Genomic DNA, 13736 nt, shown 5'->3' with positions numbered 1-13736 from the left:
CGCGACGCTACATTTCCTTCGGCTGCGTTTTTAAAGGGCCCGCACTTTTTAAGAGCCCCCGCTACCAATTCTCTCACTCCCTCATCGGGGCCCACCGGGAATTTTTCCCGCTATCACACCAGGCCAGTCCGACCCTGCATGGGCCCATCGGGTAAAGTGATGGAATGAAGTTTTCTCTCCTCATGTTGAAAAATGACATTTTCTGCCACCTATTGATGAGAGACAAAAAGTGATGAAGATTTACAAACTTCTAACATTAGTCAGTGAAAAACATACAGAACAAGGATGCAAATGGATCTTTTTTTGGCAATCCAATCATTTGAATGGGCCAGCTTTATCTGCAAATCAGATTACTATCAAACATGTCTCAAATTTCTTTTGTGAACCATCAGCATCAGAAAAGGTCCATAGACTATAATTATTATGTTTTTATAAGCTAAGAAAAGGAATACAATGCAAACTCTAAAATCAGACATTTAAATGGATGAGTTTGGTGGGCAAACAGGGTCTGACTGGAGCACCGGGACACTGGACGATTATCCGGTGGGCCAGGGTCCTTGGCAGGACCCTGAGCAGGACGTAGAGGGGGCCCACTGGTTTCAACTGAATGTACGTCCGAGGACATTTCATTAATGATCAGTATTGTAATATTCGGTCACTATGTTGTAATATCTGGTCCGGTCATGGTGTGGTATTTATCCCTGTATGTGTTATTATTTGGTCACTATGTGGTGTGGACATGGTGTGGTGGTATTTCTCCCTTGTATGTGGAATTATTTGGTCGCTGTATGTTGGTAATATCTGGTCTGGTCATGGTGTGGCGATATTTCTCCCTTTTACAGTATAAGGTATTGTTCGGTCACTATGTGGTGGTCATATGTGATCTGCTCACGGTGTGACGGTAGTTCTCCCTTCTATGTGGAATAATTTGGTCGCTATATGCTGCAAAAATCTGGTCTGGTCATGGTGTGGCGATATTTGTCCCTTTTACAGTATGAGGTATTGTTCGGTCACTATGTGGTGGTCATATGTGGTCTGCTCACGGTGTGACGGTAGTTCTCCCTTCTATGTGGAATAATTTGGTCGCTATATGCTGCTAAAATCTGGTCTGGTCATGGTGTGGCGATATTTGTCCCTTTTACAGTATGAGGTATTGTTCGGTCACTATGTGGTGGTCATATGTGGTCTGCTCACGGTGTGACGGTAGTTCTCCCTTCTATGTGGAATAATTTGGTCGCTATATGCTGCTAAAATCTGGTCTGATCATGGTGTGGCGATATTTGTCCCTTATACAATATGTGGTATTATTCGGTCACTATGTGGTGGTAATATGTGGTCTGGTCACAGTGTGGCTGTATTTCTCCCTTCTACGTGGGATTATTCGGTCGCTTTATGCTGGTAATATGTGGTCTGGTCACAGTGTCACGTTAGTTCTCCCTTGAATGTGGTATTATTGGTCTTGAAAAAGTGGATTGTGTTGTGTACAGCAGTCAATTGTTCTCTCTGATATTAATTAGGAGAATAATCTTTATTTAGATTTGTGATTAAATACTTGGAACAAGATGCACTTACAGGAATTCTACTGTGAAAACAAGTAATCACCTTTCCAAAGGATAAGTGATAAGGTATTGATTGGTGGGGGTCTGACTGCTGGGACCCGCACCGATTGGTAGAATGTGGAGCTTTTATCCCCACTAGACTGGAGCAGCATGCGCGACTTCACCACTGATCCATTCATTCCCTCAATGGCTGCGAGCGCTGCTCTTGTTTTTTTCTGGAAGCCCCAAAGAGAATGAATGGATCTGCGGTCAGACATCCCACCTGCCGCTGCATTTTAAAATGGGGATAAAAGTGTCCTGTCAGGGATAAAACTTCCCAATTCTGATCAGTGCGGTTTCCAATGGTCGGACCCAAACGATCATTAAGTTATCACCAATCCTGAGGAGCCCAGGGATCGGTGATAACTTGTTTTCACCAAAGAAGCCCTTTAATGCAAACTACCGTAATTGTCCATCCCAGTTGTGCTGTGCGCACAGTAGATGTGCAGGAGCCGCCTGTGTTTTACAGTCGAGGTCCCACTATAACGGGGATAACGGCTATCAGGTATCTGCATCTAGCTGTAGGGTGGGCCCCAGTCTCCCCAGTCCCACGCTGTGGGCAAATATAACCTGTCTGGGCAATTGTAGCCAATTTTGCTGCAAAAAAAGAAAAGTCTTTTTACCTTTTTAACCATAACTTTCAATGTCTTGGATAAATGTGTAACCCTTTATTAAATTCTGCCTTTATTATGGGGATCTCATGGTAGTAGAGCATACCAGAGGTTGACTATATTTTATTTTTTATTTATTTATTTTTTACTGAAAGATCCACGTAAAGAAAAAAAAAAAAAAGTAAAACAAAATGGAAACCAAAAGAAAATAAACAGAACACACCTTTTTGGTAAATTTTTATACTCTGAGCAGCCCCATGATATAAGCTGGTGCAGGTCACTAATCAGACAAATCCACATGAATGAGTGTAAGAAGTGAATGCAGCACTCACCGCTATAATAAAACATTGTATTCCATCATTAATAACCATCAGCTTCTCACAGAGGGAGGTCGGCGAGTGGTAGATACACTGCATTGTGAAAGGATTTGGCCCCCTTGAACTTTTCCACCTTTTGCCACATTTCTGGCTTCAAACATAAAGATATAAAATTGAAATTTTTTTGGGAAGAATCAACAAGTGGGAATGAAATTTATTGGATATTTTAAACTTTTAAAAAAAAATAAAAACTGAAAAGTGCAATATTATTCGGCCCCTTTACTTTCAGTGCAGCAAACTCACTCCAGAAGTTCAGTGAGGATCTCTGAATGATCCAATGTTGTCCTAAATGACTGGTAACGATTACTAGAATCCACCTGTGTGTAATCAAGTCTCTGTATAAATGCACCTGCTGTGTGATAGTCTCAGGGTTCTGTTTCAAGTGCAGAGAGCATCATGAAGACCAAGGAACACACCAGGCAGGTCCGAGATACTGTTGTGGCGAAGTTCAAAGCCGGATTTGGATACAAAAAGATTTCCCAAGTTTTAAACATCTCAAGGAGCACTGTGCAAGCGATCATATTGAAATGGAAGGAGTATCAGACCAATGCAAATCTACCAAGACCAGGCCGTACCTCTAAACCAGTGTTTCCCAAACTCCAGTCCTCACGGACCCCCACAGGTCGTGTTTTCAGGATTTCCTTAGTGTTGCATAGGTGATGGAAGTATCATCAAGGCATCAGGAATTCTCTCACCTGTGCAATACTATGGAAATCCTGAAAACACGACCTGTGGGGTCTGTGAGGACTGGAGTATGGGAAACACTGCTCTAAACTTTCATCTCGAACAAGGAGAAGACTGATCAGAGATGCAGCCAAAAGGCCCATGATCACTCTGGATGAACTGCAGAGATCTAGAGCTGAGGTGGGTTAGTCTGTCCATAGGACAACAATCAGTTGTACACTGCACAAATCTGGGCTTTATGGAAGAATGGCAAGAAGAAAGCCATTTCTCAAAGATATCCATAAAAAGTCTCATTTGAAGTTTGCCACAAGCCATCTGGGAGACACACCAAACATGTGGAATAAGGTGCTCTGGTCAGATGAAACCAAAATCAAACTTTTTGGCCACAATGCAAAACGATATGTTTGGCGTAAAAGCAACACAGCTCATCACCCTCAAAACACCATCCCCACTGTCGAACATGGTGGTGGCAGCATCTTGGTTTGGGCCTGCTTTTCTTCAGCAGGGACAAAGAAAATGGTTAAAATTGATGGGAAGATGGATGGAGCCAAATACAGGACCATTCTGAAAGAAAACCTGTTGGAGTCTGCAAAAGACCTGAGACTGGGACGGAGATTTATCTTCCAACAAGACAATGATCCCAAACATAAAGCAAAATCTACAATGGAATGGTTCAAAAATAAACATATCCAGGTGTTAGAATGGCCAAGTCAAAGTCCAGACCTGAATCCAAACGAGAATCTTGGAAAGAGCTGAAAACTGCTGTTCACAAACGCCCTCCATCCAACCTCAATGAGCTCGAGCTGTTTTGCAAGGAAGTATGGGCAAGAATTTCAGCCACTCGATGTGCAAAACTGATAGAGACATACCCCAAGCGATTGCAGCTATAATCGCAGCAAAAGGTGGCGCTACAAAGTATTAACTCAAGGGGGCCGAATAATATTGCACGCCCCACTTTTCAGTTTTTAATTTGTTAAAAAAGTTTAAAATAGCAAATAAATTTCATTCCACTTCACGATTGTGTCCCACTTGTTGTTGATTCTTTCCCCAAAAAATAGAATTTTATATCTTTATGATTGAAGCCAGAAATGTGGCGAAAGGTAGAAAAGTTCAAGGGGGCCAAATCCTTTCACAATGCAGTGTATAGGTGACGGCAGTGCTGTGTATCTGCAGGATTCCAGGCCAGTATCTGCCACCCGCTGGATTTCCCATGGGAGAAGCTCTGGGATTTTATTACAGGGAAACTGTCATCAGGTTTTTGCTATGTAATCTAAAAGCAACAAGTCGGGGCAGAGGACCTTATCCCAGCGATGTGTCACTTGCTGGTCTGCATGATGGCATTTTGATATAATCCCTCTTTTATCTGCTGCAGATCTAGCAGTTCCCTGAATTCACAGATCATGTAGAGACCAATGCGGGAAAGTTACCCCAAATGTTCTAGAAGTCAGCATTGGATTTTCTGCTTTCAGATCACCTCACAGACCAATGTAAGTTAAGGGACAAGTTCAGATGACTGTTTATCCCAATGTTTTTTGAAAGAAATTCGCCATTAAAACTCATGCATCCAGTACAAAAAGAAATAGATGCCACAACCAGGGCCGCTCCAGGATTTCATGGGCCCCGGGCAAAAGTCTCAGTGGGCCCCTTTCACACCTACCACGATTCATGATGCACAGAAATATAGGTATAGTACAATGCTAAAGATTTCACTTACTTCTCACATTACATGAGTGATATCTATTGTAAAGTCTACAACAGCTCAGAAACCGGCGAATCCTTCCAGCGCACAGTTCAGACCAGACAATATAGTCCTCTATACAGTATTATGGGCACCACGTAGTCCTCCATATACAGTATTATGGGCCCCACGTGGTCCTCCATATACAGTATTATGGGCACCACATGGTCCTCCATATACAGTATTATGGGCCCCACGTGGTCCTCCATATACAGTATTATGGGCCCCACATAGTCCTCCATATACAGTATTATGGGCACCACGTGGTCCTCCATATACAGTATTATGGGCACTACATGGTCCTCCACACAGTATTATGGGCACCACGTAGTCCTCCATATACAGTATTATGGGCCCCACGTGGTCCTCCATATACAATATTATGGGCACCACGTGGTCCTCCATATACAGTATTATGGGCCCCATGTGGTCCTCCATATACAGTATTATGGGCCCCACGTGGTCCTCCATATACAGTATTATGGGCCCCACATAGTCCTCCATATACAGTATTATGGGCACCACGTGGTCCTCCATATACAGTATTATGGGCACCACGTGGTCCTCCATATACAGTATTATGGGCACCACATGGTCCTCCATATACAGTATTATGGGCACCACATGGTCCTCCATACAGTATTATGGGCACCACATGGTCCTCCATACAGTATTATGGGCACCACATGGTCCTCTATACAGTATTATGGGCACCACGTGGCCTCCATACAGTATTATGGGCACCACGTGGTCCTCCATATACAGTATTATGGGCACCACGTGGTCCTCCATATACAGTATTATGGGCACGACGTGGTCCTCCATATACAGTATTATGGGCACCACATGGTCCTCCATATACAGTATTATGGGCACCACATGGTCCTCCACACAGTATTATGGGCACCACATGGTCCTCCATACAGTATTATGGACACCACATGGTCCTCCATACAGTATTATGGGCACCACATGGTCCTCCATACAGTATTATGGACACCACATGGTCCTCCATACAGTATTATGGACACCACATGGTCCTCCATACAGTATTATGGGCAGCACAATAGTGGGCCCAATATATTGCTCCATAAAGAATAGGCCCCATATAATGCTCCATAGATAATGGGCCCTATATAATACTCCATACATAATGGGCCCCATATATTGTTCAATAGATAATGAGCCCCATATAATACTCCATACATAATGAGTCCCATATATTGTTCAATAGATAATGAGCCCCATATAATACTCCATACATAATGAGCCCCATATATTGTTCAGTAGATAATAAGCCCCATATAATACTCCAAACATAATGAGCCCCATATATTGTTCAATAGATAATGATCCCCATATATTACTCCATACATAATGATCCCCATATATTACTCCATACATAATGGGCCCCATATATTGTTCAATAGATAATGAGCCCCATATAATACTCCATACATAATGATCCCCATATATTACTCCATACATAATGGGCCCCATATATTGTTCAATAGATAATGAGCCCCATATAATACTCCATACATAATGAGCCCCATATATTGTTCAATAGATAATAAGCCCCATATAATACTCCATACATAATGAGCCCCATATATTGTTCAATAGATAATAAGCCCCATATAATACTCCATGCATAATGGGCCCCATATATTGTTCAATAGATAATGAGCCCCATATAATACTCCATACATAATGAGCCCCATATAATGTTCCATAGATAATGAGCCCCATATAATACTCCATACATGAGCCCCATATATTGTCCAATAGATAATGATCCCCATATATTACTCCATACATAATGAGCCCCATATATTGTTCAATAGATAATGAGCCCTATATAATACTCCATACATAATGGGCCCCATATATTGTTCAATAGATAATGAGCCCCATATAATACTCATTACATTAAAAAAAAAAAATCAAATACTCACCGCTCCTTGCTGGAAGCAGGCCTGTCTCATCAGGATCTTCCGACTCTCTGCACTGGGACTGCTTAGCAGAGGGTGCTCTGTAGTGACGTCATTGCGCCCTCTGCCCTGAGATGTCACAGAGTAAGAAGACGCAGAAGACAGAGGAGCAGCAGAGGAACAGGGAGAGGTAAGTATTGCAAACAGTTTAAAGCACTGGGGAAGGCCCAGTGCAAGTGCCCTTTCGCTGGCATCAGGCCCCGCTGACTCATGGGCCCCATAGCGCGCTGGTGTTCCAGAGGGTGAGTGGGCCCCCCTGCTCGCTCAGGGCCCAGGCACTTGCCCGGGTGGTGATGCCGGCCCTGGGTACAACACATACGGCACCCGTTTTTAACTGATCCGCTGCAATGATTATGTAGGAAACTGTATTCATTTACAATCATCCACAGCGTGAGAGAAAACAGCTACAACATTACTGAATAAACAGAAACCCTGCAAGTATAAGAAAATGATTTTATTAAAAATATTTTGCATATCAATCCAGTTTGAAAAAAAATAACTCATTAAGCATTTTTTGCAACGTAGCAGTCCACATCTGACAGACTCCTGTAACTCTGGACACAGTATAATAGTGTGGCCGCTGTTCTCTAGCAGGACCCTCTAATGATAGAAGCAGGACGGCATACTGGATCTCGCACAACGCTACCTGCATGCCATCTGATTGGCTACTGTAAGTGCTCCAGCCGTATAAAGATCACTATGTATACAATATACTCCGAAAAGATGTCAGTGATTACTGTGAAGTCAAAATATTGTGGCCCCCATTGAGCAGGAATGATTAGGGATGGACAAGCTCCAGTTGGCAGACAGTCAGTGATGGCGGAGAGCTGATCATCTTTACTCGCTGCTCATTAGGAAAGTGGTCGCTTTCTGAAACCATTTGACTCTGAACTCGGCGTCAGACGGCATTATGTAAGAGGCCAATGTCTGAGTGGTTTTTGTGTCCATTTGTCCTTCCTCTGTTCTTTCTGCCAAAAGATCCTCACCCATAACCTAAGCATTAAAATAAAGTTGAATTGTTACTAATATTTTTGTAAATTTAGGACATGAATTGAATTTCATAAATTAAAAGAAAACTTTCCCTCCGATGTCCACAAAACTGAGCGCCACTACATAAGCCACAAATAGTCTCCCCTCTCTCTCCCAGTCTGTGCAGCGGACGGGAACCATTTAAATGGGTGCAGGGCCGATTTTAGATAAAGTGGGGCCCTGGGGAAAAGTTTAAAGTGGGGTCCCAAATGCTGACATACAGCACCACACAAACATTTAGCTTGTATGTACATGCGCTGAGATCAGGCCGCTAAACGAGCGCAATCCACAATACTGAAGCCGTTCGACGCTTGTTTCCCGACCTCTTTATACCAGCTGAGGAAGAATGATGGATACAGAACAATCACTAATAGATCAATCTGTCCCCATACAGCATCATGTTATCAGCAGCACATCTGCAGGTTACACCGGCCGATGTGCTGCTGAGAACAAGGATTTTTGTTCTGTTAAAAACAATCCAATTACTCGATGAATAGGCAGCATTTTGCTTGTTTAGTATAATACATGCCATAGTCCTCCATATTTTATAATGTGCCCCACAGCCCCCCATATTGTATAATGAGGCCCATAGTCCTCCATATAGTATAATACACTCCCGATAGCCCTCCATATAGTATAATGCACTCCCCATAACCCTCTATATAGTATAATATACTCCCCATAGTCCTCCATACAGCCCTCCATATTGTATAATGTGGCCCATATTCCTCCAAATAGTATAATGCACTCCCCATAGCTCTCTATATAGTATAATGCACCTCATAGTTCTCCATATAGTATAATGCACCTCATAGTCCTCCATATAGTATAATGCACCTCATAGTCCTCCATATAGTATAACGCACCTCATAGCCCTCCATATAGTATAATGCACCTCATAGTTCTCCATATAGTATAATGCACCTCATAGTCCTCCATATAGTATAACGCACCTCATAGCCCTCCATATAGTATAATGCATTCCCCATAACCCTCTATATAGTATAATATACTCCCCATAGTCCTCCATATTGTATAATGTGCCCCACAGCCCTCCATATTGTATAATGTGGCCCATATTCCTCCAAATAGCATAATACACTCCCCATAGCTCTCTATATAGTATAATGCACCTCATAGTTCTCCATATAGTATAATGCACCTCATAGACCTCTATATAGTATGTCACCTCATAGCCCTCCATATAGTATAATATACTCCCCATAGTCCTTCATATAGTATAATGCACTCCCCATAGGCTTTCATATTGTATAATGTGCCCCACAGCCCTCCATATTGTATAATGTGGCCCATATTCCTCCAAATAGTATAATACACTCCCCATAGCTCTCTATATAGTATAATGCATCTCATAGTTCTCCATATAGTATAAAGCTCCTCATAGTCCTCCATATAGTATAATGCACCCCATAGTCCTCCATATAGTATAATACACTCCCAATAGCTCTCCATATAGTATAATGCACTCCCCATAGCCCTCCATATAGTATAATACACTCCCTATAGTATAATGCACTCCCCAAAATCTTCAATATTGTATAATGTGCCCCACAGAGCTCCATATTGTATAATGTGACCCATATTCCTCCAAATAGTATAATACACTCCCCGTAGCCCTCCACATAGTATAATACACTCCCCATAGCCCTCCATATAGTATAATGCACTCCCCATAGCCCTCCATATAGTATAATGTGCCCCACAGCCCTCCATATTGTATAATGTGACCCATATTCCTCAATATAGTATAATACATTCCCCATAGTCCTCCATATAGTATAATACACTTCCCATAGCCCTCCATATAGTATAATGCACTCCCTATAGCCCTCCCTATAATATAATGTACTCCCCATAGTCCTCCATATTGTATAATGTGCCCCACAACGCTCAATATTGTATAATGTGGCCCATATTCCTCCAAATAGTATAATACACTCCCCATAGCCCTCCACATAGTATAATATACTACCCATAGTCCTCCATATAGTATAATGCACCTCATATTACTCCATATAGTATAATACACTCCCCATAGTCCTCCATATAGTATAATGCACCTCATAGCCCTCCATATAGTGTAATGCACTCCCCATAGCACTCCATATTAGTATAATGCACCTCATAGTCCTCCATATACTATAATACACTCCCCATAGCCCTCCATATAGTATAATGCACCTCATAGTCCTCCAAATAGTATAGTACACTACCCATAGCCCTCCATATAGTATAATACACTCCCCATAGCCCTCCATATAGTATAATACACTCTCCATAGCCCTCCATATAGTATAATGCACTTCATAGTCCTCCATATAGTATAATACACTCCCCATAGCCCTCTAAATAGTATAATGCACTCCCCAAAGTCCTCCATATAGTATAATATACTCCCCATAGTCCTCCATATAGTATAATGCACTCCCAATAGTCCTTCATATAGTATAATGTGCCCCACAACCCTCCAAATGGTATAATGTGACCCATATTCCTCAATATAGAATAATACATTCCCCATAGTCCTCCATATAGTATAATACACTTCCCATAGCCCTCCATATAGTATAATGCACTCCCTATAGCCCTCCCTATAATATAATGTACTCCCCATAGTCCTCCATACTGTATAATGTGCCCCACTGCGCTCAATATTGTATAATGTGGCCCATATTCCTCCAAATAGTATAACACACTCCCCATAGCCCTCCACATAGTATAATATACTACCCAGAGTCCTCCATATAGTATAATGCACCGCATATTCCTCCATATAGTATAATACACTCCCCATAGCCCTCCATATGGTATAATGCACCTCATAGCCCTCCATATAGTGTAATGCACTCCCCATAGCCCTCCATATTAGTATAATGCACCTCATAGTCCTCCATATAGTATAAAACACTCCCCATAGCCCTCCATATAGTATAATGCACCTCATAGTCCTCCATATAGTATAATACACTCCCCATAGCCCACCATATAGTATAATATACTCCCCATAGCCCTCCATATAGTATAATACACTCCCCATAGCCCTCCATATAGTATAATGCACCTCATTGCCCTCCATATAGTATAATGCACCTCATTGTCCTCCATATAGTATAATGCACTCACCATAGCCCTCCATATAGTATAATATACTCCCCATAGTCCTCCATATAATGGAATGCACCTCATAGTCCTCCATATAGTATAATGTACTCCCTATAATCCTCCCTATAGTATAATGCACTCCCCATAGCCCTCCCTATAGTATAATGCACTCTCCATAGTCCTTCATAGTGTATAATGCACTCCCCATAGTTCTTCATATAGTATAATGCTTTCTCCTCAGTCCTTAATAGAGTATAATGCAGCCTCCCTATAGTATAATGCAGCCAAACATACAGTACATATAATATAATGCAACCCATAGATCTCGATAAAGTATAATTGGGCCCCAACCATAGAGTATAATTCCATATGCCTATAATGAATTAAATAAACCATTTTCTGGTCTCCATGGGAATCAAACCCACAACCGCTATCATTGCCGGTAACAACTAAAGCTATGAGCAACAGCCTCTGCTGATATCACGGAGGATTTTCGATATTTGCACAATCTGAACCCACAGGCAAATGCTACTGATACATAGAGATACATCTATACATAGCAGTGTATTTTTTGTCCCTGTATTATAGAGGAAAATTAAAAGATTTTTTTCCTATAACATTACTAAAAAATAATGAAAAACAATTACAATAATGGCATTTCATTGAGCTTTTTTAGATAATAAACATCACAAATCAGCAAATACCATGGACATATGTGTTCCTGTACCTATAACGACCCGCACAACACAGCGATCAGACGATTTATGGCAGGGATGTCAAACTCAAATACACAGATGGCCAAAATTAAAAACTTAGACAAAGTCGCAGGCTAATGTTCATATTTAAAAAAATGTCTAGAATTGCAGACGTTTTTCCTTATCAAATATAATGATGATACTTTTCTTAAAGGGGTTGTGCCACGAACAAAGTACATTTTAATTAATAGATCTTAGAATAAAATAAAACACAATCACAAATAGGGCATACTGGAATAATATAATGTTATGTAAGAGCAGTAAAAAGCAAATGGCCCAATGGCCTAATTTAAATATGTAATAACAAAGGATAAAAAACTTTGACTTAATAAATAATACAGATAATAAAGTATGATGCAAACAAAAGTGCCTCCCAAACACAGTATGATACCCTCACAGTGAATTCCTCCACTGTATCATCCATACACACGGTATGATGACCCTACTGTGACGCGAACACAATATGATGCCGCAACTGTGATTTGCACAAAGTCCTCCATACAGTATAATGGGCCCCATAGAGTCCTCCATACAGAATAATGTGCCACCTCATAGTCCTCCATACAGAATAATGGGCCTCACATAGTCCTCAATACTGAATAATGGGCCCACATAGTGCTCCATACAGTTTAATGTGCCACCTCATAGTCCTCCATACAGTATAATGGGCCCCACATAGTCCTCCATACTGAATAATGGGCCCACATAGTGCTCCATACAGTATAATGAGCCCCTCATAATCCTCCATACAGTATAATGGGACCCTCATAATCCTCCATACAGTATAATGGGCCTCATATAGTCACCCATACAGTATAATGGGCCCCACATAGTCCTCCACACAGTATAATGGGCCTCACATAGTCATCCACACAGTATAATGGGCCCCACATAGTCCTCCATACAAAATAATGGGCCCCACATTTTCCTCCATACAGAATAATAGGCCCCACATAGTCCTCCATACTGAATAATGGGCCCACATAGTGCTACATACAGTATAATGTGCCCCACATAGCCCTCCATACAGAATAATGAGCCAACTCATTGTCCTCCATACAGAATAATGGCCCCCACATATTCCTCCATACAGAATAATGGGCCCTAGATAGTCCTCCATACAGAATAATGGGCACCACATATTCTTTCATACAGAATAATGGGCCCTAGATAGTCCTCCATACAGAATAATGGCCCCACAAAGTCCTCCATACAGAATAATGGGTCTCACATAGTCCTCCATACAGAATAATGGCCCCACATCGTCCGCCATACAGAATAATGGCCCCACATAGTTATCCATACAATGTAATGTGCCACCTCATAGTCATCCATACAGTATAATGGGCCTCACAGTCGTCCATACAGAATAATGGGCCCCACATAGTCCTCCATACAGAATAATGGGCCCCACATATTCCTCCATACAGAATAATGGGCCCTAGATAGTCCTCCATACAGAATAATGGCCCCACATACTCCTCCATACAGAATAATGGGCCCCACATAGTCCTCCATACAGAATAATGGCCCCACATCGTCCTCCATACAGAATAATGGCCCCACATAGTTATCCATACAAAGTAATGTGCCACCTCATAGTCCTCCATACAGTATAATGGGCCTCACAGTCATCCATACAGAATAATGGGCCCCACATAGTCCTCCATCCAGAATAATGGGCACCACATGGTCCTCCATACAGAATAATGGGCCCACATAGTGTTCCATACAGTATAATATGCCACCTCATAGTCCTCCATACAGTATAATGGGCCCCACATAGTCCTAGATACAGAATAATAGTCTCCACATAGTCCTTCATAC

The sequence above is a fragment of the Phyllobates terribilis genome, unplaced genomic scaffold, assembly GCF_046119375.1.
Source record: "Phyllobates terribilis strain yellow unplaced genomic scaffold, ASM4611937v1 Scaffold_187__1_contigs__length_3656778, whole genome shotgun sequence".
Taxonomy (NCBI): Eukaryota; Metazoa; Chordata; class Amphibia; order Anura; family Dendrobatidae; genus Phyllobates; species Phyllobates terribilis.
This window is presented reverse-complemented; position numbering follows the sequence as displayed.